This window comes from Vidua chalybeata, chromosome 8 (genome assembly GCF_026979565.1).
Source record: "Vidua chalybeata isolate OUT-0048 chromosome 8, bVidCha1 merged haplotype, whole genome shotgun sequence".
NCBI lineage: Eukaryota > Metazoa > Chordata > Aves > Passeriformes > Viduidae > Vidua > Vidua chalybeata.
Window position 1 is genome coordinate 2130603 of NC_071537.1, and position 15704 is coordinate 2146306.

Consider the following 15704-nt stretch of genomic DNA (forward strand, 5'->3'; position numbering starts at 1 on the left):
GGTGGGAACATGTGCAAACCCCCTTTAGCCAACTGGAAATTTGATTTTAATTGATTTAGATTTCATGCGTGAGAGAAGTGAGATGACTGAAAAAATGGACTTTTGAATGTCTCAGGAGGAAACCAGTTGGGATAACTGGGCTTTAACATCACAGTTGTCTGGAAGGGATTGTGATGTCATATGTTGTCTCCATTACACCATATCCTGCGATGAGAGGGTCAACAGCACCAGTTGTTGCCAAAACCCCACTGGAATTGGCTCCAAACCTCAGGAATTTTTGCCTAAACCATGTGGATTCAATATTCAGTACAGGAATGGAGAGGTGAGAAAGCAAAGATGATTATAATAGTTAATTAAAAAAAAATCAAAAGCAAAATGTACTGATAACTGGCTAGATTTGGTTGAAAATGGGAAATATATCCAAATAATCCCCCATCCCACCTCTCCATGGGATGGGGAATGGGAACACTGATGGATAACTCTTGGGAATGTTTCACCTGAAGACTTGGTGGAAGATGCCCCTGCTCATGGCTGGAGAGTTGGAACCAGATGGTCCTTGAGGTCCCTTCCAAAAATTGGCAATTTTCAGATTTTCCACTCTGCAGCCGTGGATTCCAGTGAAATCCTTCCCGTGGTTAAAAATGGTCTCTAAGCAACAAGCACTGAAATGTTTCCAAATCTTTTTTGCTTGACCCGGGATTTGTGCTGAGTTAGATGAGTAAACACTGGCATGACGTGACATTCCTGTTATTTATGCTCCATCCAAATAAGTGGAAGATAACCTAGGCAAATTTCCATTATCTAATTATAAAAACCTCCTCATATTCCCATGAAACTAATTTTAATTTGATGAAAAACAGACAACTTGGAAATGGATTTCCTACGATTCGAGCGATAAGATTCTTTCTCAGTGTGTTCTCAATTTACCAAAGACTCCAAAATTGGAGATCTCTATTAATAAACATTGCTGCTTGCTCATGCAGTGACTTTGTGTTATTACACGCACACAAAAATAAAAATAAAAGGAAAAAGCTCCTCTGCTGCATTCCAGGGAAAGAGGAAGGAACCACACTGTGCTTTATTTTCAAGAGGGAGCTGCAGCAGGTGAAGCTCCTGCTTTGTTCGAAGATGCTCTCACCATGTGATGGTCACAGGTGTTTAAAATGTCTGCAAGAATTCCACAAAAAATTGCCTTTGGAGAGCAAACCCCTCAGCAGGAGGATTGGAACTGGATGATCTTAAGGTCTCTTCAACCCAAACCATTCCGTGGTTCTGTGACTTACAGGAAGCTCCTGATAACCGCGATGCGCAGGGAATTATCTGCAGCAGAAACAAATTGTGTTTTGACAATTATTCTTTCTTAAAAGTCACAATCCTCCTTTTCCTTACTCCTGGAAATTCCAGAGCAGAATTCATTGCACCTCTCCTGAAACTTGTGACATTGCCCAATGTCTAAAACATCCAGAAAAAGGGAGCAGCAGCAAAAACCTTAATTTTTGCTGCAGTCTGAACCCAGGTTTGACCACTTTTCCTGAAAACTAAGCCACAAAACCCCCAGATTTCCTGCAAAATCTAAGAGGAAGATCAATTTAACTAATGATGTGGGGGTTCTGTGTCCCCATGGACCTCACACATATTATTTATAGAATGCATTAATATTTCATTTCTCCCATCCCTAAACAGTCTTTGAGGGCGAGCAAAAAAAAGGAGATAGCTGGAGACAGGTAACATTTTAATTGAAATTAATGGGATTGGTTTGATTTCACCTCTGAGGATATAAAAATCATTCCATTTTTTTGTCATGAAAAGGATCTTTATGTCTCACCAGTGCCCTGACAAGCACGACAAGCTGTAGATCACACTGAGAATCCACCTCCCACCTCTCACTAACCTGTGCCATGTAGACCATCGCCCTCCAGTGAGAAACCAGCGAGAAAAAAATGCAGAGATGATGAAAAGATAGAGCAAAAACTCTGCTTTTCCTTGTTTTTTTTTTTTTTTTATGCCAGCATGAGGAAGAGCCATCCCTGGCATGGGTTGGTGCCCAGGCAGCTGCGTTGCCATTTTTCCATCAGTGCCTGGCAGCAGCTGTAACCCCTGCCCGGGAACAGGCAGTGTGAGGAGCATTTTCTGCTCCCTCTGTGCTGGACCTGGGCTGCTGAACGTGCCAAACCCTTGTGCTGAGCAATTTTTGCTCTCCAAAGGCTTCTCTGGAGCGGTGTTGGAGCCTTCACAGGAGCTTTGCCAAGCAGCTGTGGTGATGAAGCGGCACCAAAAGTGGCAGTGCCAGCCAGAGGCAGGAATCAGCTCACTGCAGCCCTTTCAGCCCTCCTCTAAATAGTTCTGTGCTGCCAGAGTGGGTGCAGGAACCTCTTGGCTGCCATTGATAGGATTAGTGTTTTATTTTTCCTGTAATGGGGAAAATGAGGTTGTGTTTTCTGAAGCACCTGAGCTGCTCAGGAGGACAAAGCGCCGAGATTTGGGCTTTGAGCTCCTCTCTGTGTTCGAAAAGCTGAGTCAATGGAGCTCATGCTCCTAAGTCACTTAAACCACTTTCATAAATCACATTAAATAAACTTAAAATGGAACAGAAACAGATCACCACCCCAACCCCAAGTTGCCTCTCAGCTCAGCCCCGATTTTCCTCCAAGCACCCTCCTTTTCACTGTCCATTATGGAATAATTTTCATTTTTTTTTTCATTAAAATCGCTTTTATAAAACCTTTTACTGTACATTTTCCAACAACTATCACAGTCCCAAAGGCCAGCAGTACCTTGGCTGACTTGCACCTACATGAATTCAGTCCCAATGCAGAGGAAGGTCTTGAAATTATTTCTCTTCTGCTGTAATTTGCAAATTTTAAATGGGAAAATGAAATACAACTCACAGGCAGAAGTGAGGGTGAGTAAAATCCCACAGAAGCTGCAAGAGAGTAAATGGACAAGTCAAATATTACATTTACTCATTAGAAATTATAAGGAGGGTTCAAAATTTACCTAAAGTTTCTCTTTTTTGCCAGCAAATGACACTGAAGATAAAAATGACTCCTATAGGGTTTTGTGTTAGATTTTTAATTTTTGGGGTGGAAATACACATAAAAACACCTCAGGAATTCTCTGTGAATATCAGGATTTCCTTCCTTCAGTTATCTTAACCTGGTTTATCAGAGTTGGGATCCAGAGCACACAGCACAGCTACTGAAATACCCCAGACCCCAGAAAACATGGAAAAATCCTACAAAACCCTCTCAGCAGATGGTTTTGGTTTTGTTTTTTTTTGTTGTTGTTTTTTTTTTTAAATTTCAAACTACGGACCAGATTAGCCTAATTCCTTTCAAGGAATTAATAATAACAACTGCTTCTTCCGAGGAAAAGTGACCTAAATTCCAGGTAAGGAAATATTCCTCCCAAAGAGGAATTTGACTGGCACGAAGTGCTCTGCTAATAGCTACACTTGTATTATTTTTCATCTGGGTGCCCCAAGGATCTTCCTCCCCTATCCCTATGCCCAGTGCAGGGCCACCCTTTGTTACAACATTAAAATCTACTTAATATTTTTTTATCATTTCACATCACAGCCCCGGTAATTGCACCCTCAGGAGCAAGGCTTCTTCCTGCGCCTGCTTTTCAATATTATTGGCATCTCCCTCATTTGGGGACCTGGAATGATCTTTTTTGCATTTTCCCCGTGAAATGACAAACACGGCTGGTTGTGGCTCAAGCACTATTTGGAGCATGACCCCCTTGGCTCCTGGTGTTATCCAAATTAGATTTTGATCTTTGTCAATTAGGCTTTGCCACTGTGGACCTGCTGTGCCATTATCAGGAGAATCCCTGTCAGGGTTGGGAAGTCAGTGAACTTTGGAAGCCTTTCTCCACCTTCCAGGGATGCACATTTACAACTGGAGCTGATTAAAAATATAATAATAAAATAAAAATTTCTGTCCACAGCCCCCAGTCCTGGCAATCTTTCCATTGTTTGTCCTTAAACCAAGAATCACTTGCAGCACAGAGAACTCTGCCTTCCCATGGCAAAAGAAAATGCAAGCAATCTTGATTTCCACAAGCAATTTGGCTTTCCTTTTGCTCCTTTTAATGTTCCTGGCTTTGGTACCCTGCCACAGATTTGTCTGGAGGCCAGTTTTGCTTCTGGGGACAAAAAAAGTAGCGGCCAACTGAATAAAAAAAGGTGAATGGCAGGAAATCTTCTCTGGTTGTCACACGGCCAGGCTGGGACGTGTCAGCTGGGTGGGTTTAAACTGGGCAGGTACTGGGGGAATGCTGGGCCTGGCACAGCCCCTGGCCTTGCAGCACTCACGTCCCAACGTGCCTCCAGAGCCATCCCAAATCCTTTCATGTGGGGAGGCTGCCTGCCAAAAATCTTCCTTTTCATCCCCACATTTCAGCTCTGGCTCGGCTTTCCAAGGTGCACTTGTAGGGTTTGGGATGGAGTTGCCCAGGTGGGACACGAGAGCTGCTGAAGGAAGAACCTTCCTGGCATGAAGAAATAGTGCTGCAAACTGGGATTTTCCAGCAGGAAAGGATAATCCATAGGGTTTAAGGCCAAGAATGATCATCAGATCTGACCCTGTGAGCGCCAAATATTAAGGGTTTGGCTGACTCAGTACCTGTTTGAATTACAGAAGCAATCAAAAATTAGTTATGAGTGAAATCTTCCCAGGATAAAAAAATCTGTTATCAGCCAAGGGATGGAGTGACAGGACACAGGGATTGGCTTCCCACTGCCAGAGGGCAGAGATGGATGGGATATTGGGAATTAGGAATTGTTCCCTGGGAGGGCGGGGAGGAGCTGGAATAGAATTCCCAGAGCAGCTGTGGCTGCCCCTGGATCCCTGGCAGTGCCCAAGGCCAGGCTGGACACTGGGGCTGGGAGCACCTGGGACAGTGGGAGGTGTCCCTGCCATGGCAGGGGTGGCACTGGATGGGATTTAAAACCCCTTCTAACCCAAAGCATTCCATGATTCCATCACCTGCTGTGTTTTGCAGTGCAGAGAACTGCAGGACAGTTAAAGGCTGCTCCTGTTTCCCTGAGGGCAGCAATTCCCTCCCCTTCACCTCAGTCTCTGGTGCAGACCCAGAGTTTGTTCTGCCTCAGAGGCTTCCAACCCAACCCAACCCATCCCAACCCATTCCAGGATTCTGGGATAACTCTAAGGGCTCTCCAGCACTTCCATTTCCAAGATCCAGGGGATGCAGCTTTTGGCACTTTTCCCTCTGCAGTAATTTGGGGGTTAACCCAACATCAGCATTTTTCTTTTCCCACTACCAATTACTTTTTCCAAGCTGGATCCAAACCTTCCCCCGTGTTTTGCTGTTGAGAACATGAAGGAAGAGCAGAGCAGACGAACCACACGGTGACTTCCTTGGGAATGCTGCTGGAATTCAGCGATGGCAAAACGAGCCCTCCAGACGTGGCTGGGTTTGGTCCCTCGCTGCCCCCTTAGCAGACAGCTCCTCTGACCAGAATACACAAAATTTGAGGACAGGAGAGTTTCTAAAACCTGCCAGCAGGGAGCTAAATGTGGGAAGAGCTCTGGGAGCCAGCCTTCCACAGAACACTCACACCCAGGGAGGCTCGGGATAAACAAGCAGATGAAACGACTGCTTGGGAAAAGGGTTTCCACAAACTGCCTTGGATGGACAGGATCGATTTTAACAAGACTGGGAGGAAGCAGGGATGGTTTGCAATGGTTTGGGGCATTATCACCCCTTGTCACTCACTGAATTTTTTCAACTAAGCCGATTTAGCCTCAATTTTTTGTATTTGTATTTTTTTTATCTTTTTCTATTTCTATTCTATTCTATTTCTATTATTTTTCTATTTTCATCAAACAAAACTTGCTAATTTTACAGCAGGTATAGAGAGGAAGAAAAAAATTTTTACCGTTTTTTTTTTTGATAATAAAACCAAATTATGCATTCTGAAAGGTACAAATTCAGTATTACTCAAACCTCATGCAAAAAGCAAAATAAGGCCAAATTTTGAAGAAACCTGGGGTTTAATTGATGAGCATGTTTGGGTTTGATCCAGTGCAGTTTGACATTGAAAGGGTTTGGTCCAAGTCCTTAAAATACACACTGCTGATAATTTTTTACCTCTCCGCTTATTCAGCATGTTCAAGAACATGAACTAAGCTCTCTTGACTACAAATTAGTTCGATAGAAAAAGCTAGGACTAGATTTTTAGGATATTTTATTGTATAGCCTGCCTGAGACGTGAGGCACAGATTGTAAAGTTCATATATCATTTTGCAGGATTTATTTATTCTTTCTTGCCAGCTCAGCTCCAAAGCCCAGAGGTCAAATCCTACAACTCTTGACATCCATAGCTTTGCCACTGACTTCACTGATGGCATCATTTCAGGCATGAAGACAAAGTTCTTGGTTGAGGGTTTTTTCCTTGTATTTTTAAAACCCTTCAAAAAAAAAAATCTCTATAAAGATTATAATGAGGATTTACAAAAACGGCTCTCCCAACTCAAACCCCAACTATCTAAAAAATGCATCAAAGAAAATGAATGGAAAAATATCCAGGCCTGGCTTTGTCATTTCATGCTCAGGGTTTACAGCATGGTTTGGAAACACCATGAGTGAACTTTTGCAACAACTGCTGCACTTTATGTTCTTGAGTGTTTTTAGTTGTTCTTGACAGGGTGAGGTATCCAGAGTCATGGATATGAACAGTCCTGCTGGAAGATTATCTGCTGCAAATTTGTATCTTGCCTTCCCCGCTCGCTCTGGCCCACAGCAGCAATGGAACAGGATGTCCACACAAACCTTTTGTCCTGCTTAAATCCTCTTTATGCCTTGCATTACTCTTGGAAGTGACCACAGGACAGGCCACTGTCACCCAGGGTAATTCCCACTCAACATCCCAACATTTAGGGGGTGAATTTCCAGATATAACCATGGATTGATGAGAATAATAAATGTAAAGCTGATTTTCTCACATGCCTGCAAATATTTGCATGGGTATGTCCAGGAGAACAAAGCCAAGCCAACTTCCAGATATCCAAGTGGAACTCATTAATGTGGAAGCCCAGACTTCCACCTTTCTGAAGATACATTTGATGAATTTATATTAATAAATTTAATTAATGACTTTGAAATGATCAGTTCAGTAAAGGCAAAGTATTATAAATTTACTTAAATCCTTGGTATCGTTAATAGAATCCCTCATGACAGGGAGCTTATGCACACTCATACAATCACATCCACATTTATATGTTTTTATAGACATTATAAATATATGTTTGTGTGCCTGTAAAAGCATATTCAGACCTTTATTAATATAGGACCACACAAAAACACAGGATAAAGTTCCAATTCCAATGTTTTTTTTCCTGAATTTTGCATGCCTGGATCCATTCGTATCTGCTTGAACTCAACAGCAGCAAAACCAATTGAAGTGCAACATGATAGCATAAAATAAAAATAAAATTACCTAATCTTATTGCCAGTAACTTCAAAATATTGGAAATTTATGGCAACATCCTGATCCATGCTGGGCAATCCTGATCCATTGGCCACTGACCAACGAAAACAAGATTTTTGGAGAAAGGAGCTGATCCTGCAAGTGATTTGTGTGATCTACAGGAAAATCCTCCTCAGCAGATAAAAAAAATGAGTGGACCTGGCTACAACTCAAATTCTGCTTAGTCTGCTCTGACAGCATAATCAAAGCTGGAATAATATACAAATATATATATATATTTTCTCAAATGACTCTAAAAACCCACAGGAAATTTTTTTTTTACTTAAATGGGAAGGAGAAAATCTATATCTCGGAGAGTGAAAAACAAATTAAAGGTTCTTGAAGGGTGTTTCTTAACATTTACCAGTGTTTTTCCCCATGGAAAAGATGAAAAATTAGCTTGAACCCTAGAGCTTTTGGTCTTTTGTAATATTTTCCTTTTTTTTTTTCCCCCTCCACAATGAATATAGATTTTTTTTTTTAATTCTGTATGCAGCGATGTCACATATTTAGATTTGAAAGCTTTCTTATTGTTATATGAGACAATTTTAAATTAAAAATGCATTTGGGACTTACCTGTGCGAGGAGGATGGGGGAGCACACAGGCATCAGCAAACACATGAATCTGAGTTATTTTTGGAGCGTGGTTTTGGAGTCCATAACAAAATAATCCTGAAATCAAGAGAAATATTCTGCTGTCAGGCTTCCCATGCTAAGATAAGGATCTTTGCTGTCTGCTCCAATTTGGCTCCATCCAGGAAAGCATCAGCTGCCATTAAGGAGATTCTTGCCTTCTCCCATCTGGGTCTCATCATGTACCCAAGAAGAGGAAATAAAGCTCCAGCAGCTCTCTGGGCAGGGGGACAACCATATTTTTATTTATCTGTATCAGCAAAATCACTTCTGAAGTGTGATTTTAAGCTTAAAACAGTGAACAGGGGTTCAAAAATCAGGGTAATTTATATTTTTACCCAAATCCATCTTTAAATCACTCAATTCTCTGCTGGCAGAACAGGCGTGGTGTTGTTTCCTTGCTCTCCCACGCTTTCCCTTCACTCCTTGTTCAAATGTAATGAGGAAGAACCTCCTCAGTCTTTATGTTGGTGAAACCTCACACATTGTTAAATACTAATTTGAAGCCTAGAAATACGAGGCAAATAATATTAATAAGACAGATTTATTAATCCCTCAATTAAAAAAAAAAAAGACTGGTCGAAGCAATTTAAATTTTCAATTATTTTAATTGCTAAATTACCTAAAAATAAAATTATTAGTGAGATAATCACTATTTGCTTTTTCACACACCTGTTTCAAATCCATATTTTGATGAGAATTCCTCTTAGAGGTTTCTTTGACAGGGATAGCTGTGAAAAATGAAGACCAAAAAAGGTCTGCCCCATCCCTGGAAGTGTCCAAGACCAGGTTGGACATCAGAGCTTGGAGCAGCCTGGGACAGTGGAAGGTGTCCCTGCCATGGCAGGGCTGGAATTAGATGGTTTTTATGGTCTCTTCCAACCCAAAGCAGGATTCTGAGATGGATGCCAGGATTTGGCACTGCTCACCTTGGTCTCCAGGAGCTCATCACTGCAGCTGGAATGACAGAGGGGATAGAAACTACTTTGGGAATATTTGGCAGTGGTGAAAGAGATGCAAGATGAGACCTGGATGGAAATAAAGCAGAGCTGCTCCACTTTTTCATGCATTATTAAAATTGAGATTTTAAAAATTCAGACTTTATTTTTACCTTTAAAAAATGCAACAGATGTGTGTGAAGACAAAGCTGGTGCCTGCTCTGCCTCGTGGAAGGCGTTTTATGGTTGTGGGGAGCAGATTCCAGAGGAGAGCGCAGCGGAACGGCCGCGAGTATCCGTCATGTGTTAATTGGGGCAACCGCTACAGAGCCACGTTTTACAACCCTGCTCCATTTCAAGAGGTTTTTACACTTGCTGAATGCATTAAAACTCAGGAAACGTTGTGGGGAATGTCCTTTGAATTCTGCACTCTGAAATCTCACTCGTGGGACCTACAGGGAGAGCTGATTTCGTTTTGCTATTTGGCCGTAGAAGGACAAGGGGCAAACCAAGGGATAAAACTGCAAAGCAGAGCTGGTGCAGACCACGAGACACCCAGCCATAAACCTTAATTTGACTGCAAAAAAGCAATTTATAAGAGAGCCCTCTTGAACATCACTGGTTCCCCTAATAAAATCTAATTGTGGATTGGTAAGTTCTCCATGTGGAGCATCAGAAACGTGGTGTGTCCAAGGCCAGGTCGGATGGGGCTTGAAGAGACCTGGTCTAGTGGAAAGTTCCCCGCCCATGACATGTGAGCTCTCATGTCCCTCCCAACCCAAACCAATCTAAGATCCCATTATTCTATGATTAGAATGTGAATTCTTGAGCTGCCATGGTGAAACCTGGAGCCCTCACTCTGGCAGAATCCCACTTTAAATCCAGCCTGTGTTTTGCCTCAGGACCAGGGGTCAGTTCCGAAGGCAAAACGTGATCTTGGTGAAATGCCTTGGATAAACAGAGGGATTGCCCTGGGAGCACCAACAGCAGAGAATGAAATGCTGCAATTTTCACGTGGTGGTTACAGCAGGAATGACCACATCCCCTTTGTTTTCCCCCTATGAAGCATCCAGCCAGCTCCATGGGTTCCTGCATGTCTACAGGAAGTGTAGAAATCCTCCTTCTTCTGCCCACGACCTTTCCTGTGTGGATTGGCACTGCAAGGGGCAGAGAAGAGCTGCCACCACCACCCCACTGTCCCACAGCACTCCTGGGTACCTCCCAAAATCACAGACAAGCTGTCCCAAAGCAGCTGGAGAGGTTTCTCCTCTGCTTTTTCACCACCAGGTATCCAAAATGATCATGTAATTCCCAGCTGAAGACTGTTTGGGATTTTGCAAGGAAGCTGGAGGTGAGGGTGGAGGCAGGACCTTCTCCCCAGATGCTGCAGGATGCACTGAAGACTGCAGGGAGGAACTTGCTGGGTCTTCAGGGCTGGAGAAGGCAAGAAGCAGCAGAGAGAGAACGCCAAACCTTGGCATTCTCCACCCACCCCCAAGGGTCACCCAGAAGGGTGGGATTGGTGGCGGCACAAACCACCAGGAAGGAAAGAAGTGACCACAATGAGTTATCACTGCATAATTCCAGAATAAATTCAGTTAATAAAGCTGTGTCCTAATTAAGCCACATCCTTTGCTCCCTCCCCTCTTCTCCAGACAGTGTGAATCATGCAACATTTTCACCTCTGGGAAGGGAATCCTGGAGCTTTTTCCCAGAAAATAAAATTCCCACCACAGCATTTCTGTATGTCTTCAAGCTGGGTCCTGCAAGACCTGCAGGTGAAATGGTCTGAGTAAGCAGAGAAGATAAAAATAAACAAAATCAACACACATGGTTGCTTAAAATTATATAATAATTTATACAATAAATATTATACTTAATAATTAAAATTGGGCCAGTTTGTCCAGTTAACTCCACCAAAAGTGTTCAGACCTGTGACAAGATTTGAATGAGCACAAATTTTAAAATAAGTAGGGTTGAATACACAAATCAGGAGAGTGCTACGCTATGGAAATTTCATATTGAAATTTATCCGATATAAATATTTCAGATATATCAGAACATATCTGAAATCTCATATATCTGTGAATAAGAAATGTATTCACACACACACACAAAAAAAAACCAATTAAGATTTAGCACACCACCCTTATTTCAGGAGATTTAAAATGTAACAGCAACAAAGAACATGTTTTCTACAAGAAAAATGTGAATCAGCAGCTTGATCTGTTCCCTGTTTTCACAAGCAAAGTCCTGTCTATTATAATCTTGTTTTTCTCAGCCATAAACACAGCGTGAAAAAAAAAAAAAAAAGAGAAATTTATGTTGAATATGGTTATAGTTATTATTTCCCTTCTGGGGAATTATTAAGCATGTGTTAGGAGTTTAGGTATAAAATGAAATTGTTTTTTCACTACATGGATGTCTTCTGCGACTATCTGTAAAATTTCATTAAGGTGTTAGACTTGATATTGCAGATCAAAGTAATCCCAAGAGATTAAGGAGACCCTGCTAATTGACTAAGGTCATGTACTGCACTTCCCACTGGCACTTTGGCCTACATTGACAACAGAGGAGCAGCCCCTTCTCCAAGGACCAGTCTATAAAAATACCATTTTCTTTATCTCCAGTCCAGTTTTCACACCGCTACAATAACAAGGGATTTCATAAATCCAGGTGGACTGATTAGAGTTTTGAGTATGTAACTTTCTGAGTAAAAAATATACATGATACTTTTGAACAATTTTGACATTTTATCTTACCCTTTAAAACTCCCGGGAACAGATTGCACGTTAGGTGTTTAAGAATAAAAAGTGTCAGCACATATAGTGAGTTCCATCATTCAAACTTGGCACTAAAGAGGATATTGAAAGCCTTGCTGCAGACCATTAAAACCAGCTAATTTACAACCAAAGACATTGTTGCTTGAAGTGCCAATTTGGTCAATAATTAAGGTTTGGAATATATATCCAGCTCTGACAAGAAAAAATTCCTAAAAACCTTTCCCTGTTGATCCAAACATACAATGTATTACTCTCAATTGGACAGTGGCTCTTGGTTCCGTGTTGTGGTATTATTGAAAATAATGGATTATCCAGAGGTGTGGTGAGGAATTATTGCTGCTATCAGCCAGATTTGTGAACCCAATGCTGAAATACCTGCTCCCCACTGGATCCCACGCCTGGAAAAGTGAATGCTGGAAAAGTTGGAGGGAATTTGCAAAAAAGCTTTGGAAAATATGGCTCTTTTCTGTCTTCATCATGGGAGAAGTAAGAAACTCAAAGGCAATTGACCAGAAGTTGAAGGACAAGATTTACAGGGAAATAAACAGGAGAACTGGGATCGCACAGCCATTAATTTAGCAGAGCATGAATTAAGAGCACTGACAACAGCCAGCTGAGTGAGAAAGATGCAAATTAGAATTTACCTGCCATGATTTAACTGATCAAGTTATACACCAAGAGATTTTGGCACTTTTCTTCACTAAAAGCTTAAAAATCAAGTTATTTGGGTGGGTTTCTTCTAAATATTGTGTTGTTACAAAAAGCTTATGGGTTCTTTTTTAGGTTTCATTCACTGATTATTTTTCCGCAAGTTTATCCAAGTTCTTGCTGAAGGGAAGACTCCAACTTGAGGCAAAGTCATAAGCCATGGGTTTACTGGGTACATTTTAGCAACGTTAATGGATGTAACAACCACCCTCCCATTCACCAGATGAAATCCCCATCTAAGCAGAAGGATAGTTGGAGGCTTATGACATCCATAAAATGGGTGTCGTTTGCATGGAGATGAATTTCAGCCCCTGGAAGCCAACAGAATCACATTTTCCATTATGTTCAGCCAGCAGAACGGATTTCATTAATCAGCCTCTCATCAAGGGCTCAGTCCTACCACATTACTCAAACTAAGTAATACCTAAGATGCAAATAGGCCCACAAAGCAAAGGAGGCATCTGGAGAAGTTGTGTCATTCTCCGACTAAAGGTGCTTTAATGGACTTTGAGAAATCCCACGTTCCACAAGTGAAATCCTCGTACCCTTCCAGCTCTTCAGAAAGGTCCCAACCAAATAAGTCATTCAACAGAAGTATTTAATCCCTTGAATGCTGGACAACGAAGATAAAAGTTAAGCTGTTGAAGGCTGTTGAAGAAAACAGGTAAAATTTAGCATTTACTGCTTTTTCAGCTCAAATAGAGAGCTCAGAATTCCTTTTCACTCAGCAATTGACATTGATCTCTTTAAGGCACCATTTTGAGTAAGACACAGAAGGCCTTAAGTCCTAGGAATATGGAAAGACTTGGTATGGATGAGGCTTTATTATTCTTGATTCACTGGAATTCAAAGTCCTGTCAGTATTTTTAATGCTCCCTATACCCATTTAACCATCCGGTTTAATGGGGTGGCTGAGTTTATCCATGATAAGGGATACTTGTCTTTATACTGAATAAAATCTTTGTTTTCCATCTTATTAATATTTTCCTGAAGTTGGTCGGGTGCTGTATTTTCCTTGCTTTATATCCCAAGCAGAATCATAAAATTTGAATGACCAAAAGGACTAAACAAAGCAGGAGAGATCTCAACTTTTATATTTGCATGGCGCTGCAATTTGGCAAATCCAATGAAGATTTTTGATCTTCCTTTTGCCAAATACAAACAAAAACTAAAAATATTTATAATTCCCAATGAGTTGAACACTTGTGTATTATTCCCCATGAAATGTCTAATAGATGTCAGTTGATCTTTATACCCTTTTTTTTTTTTACTAGATTTCGTTTGTTTGTTGCTTCCTATCATGATCAGTGAGAGACTCTTTGGGTTAAAACGTGGGAAAAGAATGATATATTTGTTAATTGTTGCTGTTCTTGCTATGATCTTTGGCAACACCTGCTGGTGGTACTCTGCAGTGCTGGAACCACTCCACATATATGCCTTCAACATATGGACCTTCAACTGGCCCCACAATCCCTGTCCACCTGCACAGAGCATGGATGTGGCCAGTGGGCTTAAAAACACCAGCCCAAGTTCATGAAAACACTTGCACAGGCTTCGCAGGTTCAAACACTGCTTCATATTAAAATGTGCTTGGTTTTGTTTACCAGCCCAGCTGCTGTGATTTTCATAAAAGTTGTGGTTTTATGGCAAGTTAATCCGAAGAGAATTTTGTCCAGAACATCTCCCATCCGCTCTCTAGTAACGAGGTATTTTGAGCAGCAGGATAAATAACATTTAGGCATCTAATAAAAACTGTTGGGGTTTTTTTTTTTTTTTTTTTTTTAGGTCTCAAATCCTCTTTTTTACATAGCACAGCAGCAAAGCCTCGTATTGTAGGTGAAAAGTCTGTAAATTTGCAGTAACTGAAAAATAACAGAAGGCGCAGCAGCATTCTTTATGTTAGTCTATATTGATCGGCTCTAATGAGCACCAGTGGAGCTGTAGCTAATGGTGGTATGTCTGGTGTTAAGGGCAAATGTGGGAGAAGATTATCAACCCAAGGGGTTTAACAGTTGCTGGACTGCCCTCAGCCCTCAGGGCAATGATGCACTTGAGAGGTCACTGTATCAAATGAGGGAAAAGATTCAGCTCGCGCTGCTGGAAGAAATGCAGCAGGAGCTGTGCTTTAGCCCAGACTACCGGCATCAATAAAACAGTTCTTCTCTGCCGGCTGTTTCTTCCCCTCTCCTTTCCCATCACCTACCTAGCACTGCATTGCTAATTAAGAACCCCAACACAGGGATCTGGGAAGGGATGGCACCGAACTGCTCTGAATTAGGTTGGAATACACGCCTTGACGCCATCTGCACAGAGTTGTGGGACAGAAAGGTTTTACACCTGACGTCTGCTTGTTACCTGGGGGAGTCATGCTGCCATTTGATGGGAATTTGCTTGATATTTCATTCAGTGTGTTGCTGCCACCCCCTTCTGAGATCTGAGAGGGCCAAGATGACTGACCACCAGAGCAGAGCAGGCCACCGGGCTTCAAGGGGAAGTTAACTGGCAGATCCGAGAGAACGCTCGCAGAAAAATGTTTGTGCAGAAAGGAAGCTACAGGTATTCAAAAAAGATAAAAATGAGCAGAGAAATGCCTTGAGGTGGATGGCATGTTGCACATTCCATGCTTTAATAGCCTAATGGAATAATTTTAACTGTGTGAGGCTCTGAAACACACCAAGAAGCTCTGTTGAGAACTGAGCACTGAGATTTCAAATATTTGTCACAATAAACAGCAACATATATTAAAAAAAAAAAATCAGAAATAGAATATTTTATTTGATGTTGTAAATAAGCAAATTAAATATTACCTTAGCTCAATTTTGCCAAAGTAAAACGCTGTGTTTATGGAAAATTATTTATTAGGTCTTTAAAAATTCTAAGACATGGATTCCTCCTGTTCCTCAGAGGCCAGTGATGGGTCAGATTATTTAAAAAATCTTCACATCTCTAATTTTTTTGCAGTGTTCATGTGGAGCAAGCTGGATGTGCAATTCTTTGTTCCAGTCAGAGATTTTCCAACTGGTTTTGCCTGAACAAGAAGGAAGCGAGTCAGGGTTTGGTCAAAGAAGAATATTTCCTATCACTGTCAGCAAAAAAAAAAAAAAAAAAAGAGACGGTTTTAGACTGTTACTGGGCTGTTGACACAAA

The 15704-nt window shown here is 41.4% G+C and overlaps 1 long non-coding RNA gene across 1 annotated transcript; it reads left to right on the forward strand.

The window, feature by feature from the left end:
• Nucleotides 1–248: 248 nt before the first annotated feature.
• On the forward strand, nt 249–1897 carry LOC128791175 (uncharacterized). Its single transcript, XR_008431997.1, has 3 exons — nt 249–322; nt 1684–1724; nt 1810–1897. It is a non-coding gene; the product is annotated as an uncharacterized LOC128791175 (long non-coding RNA).
• The last annotated feature ends 13807 nt before the right edge of the window (nt 1898–15704 follow it).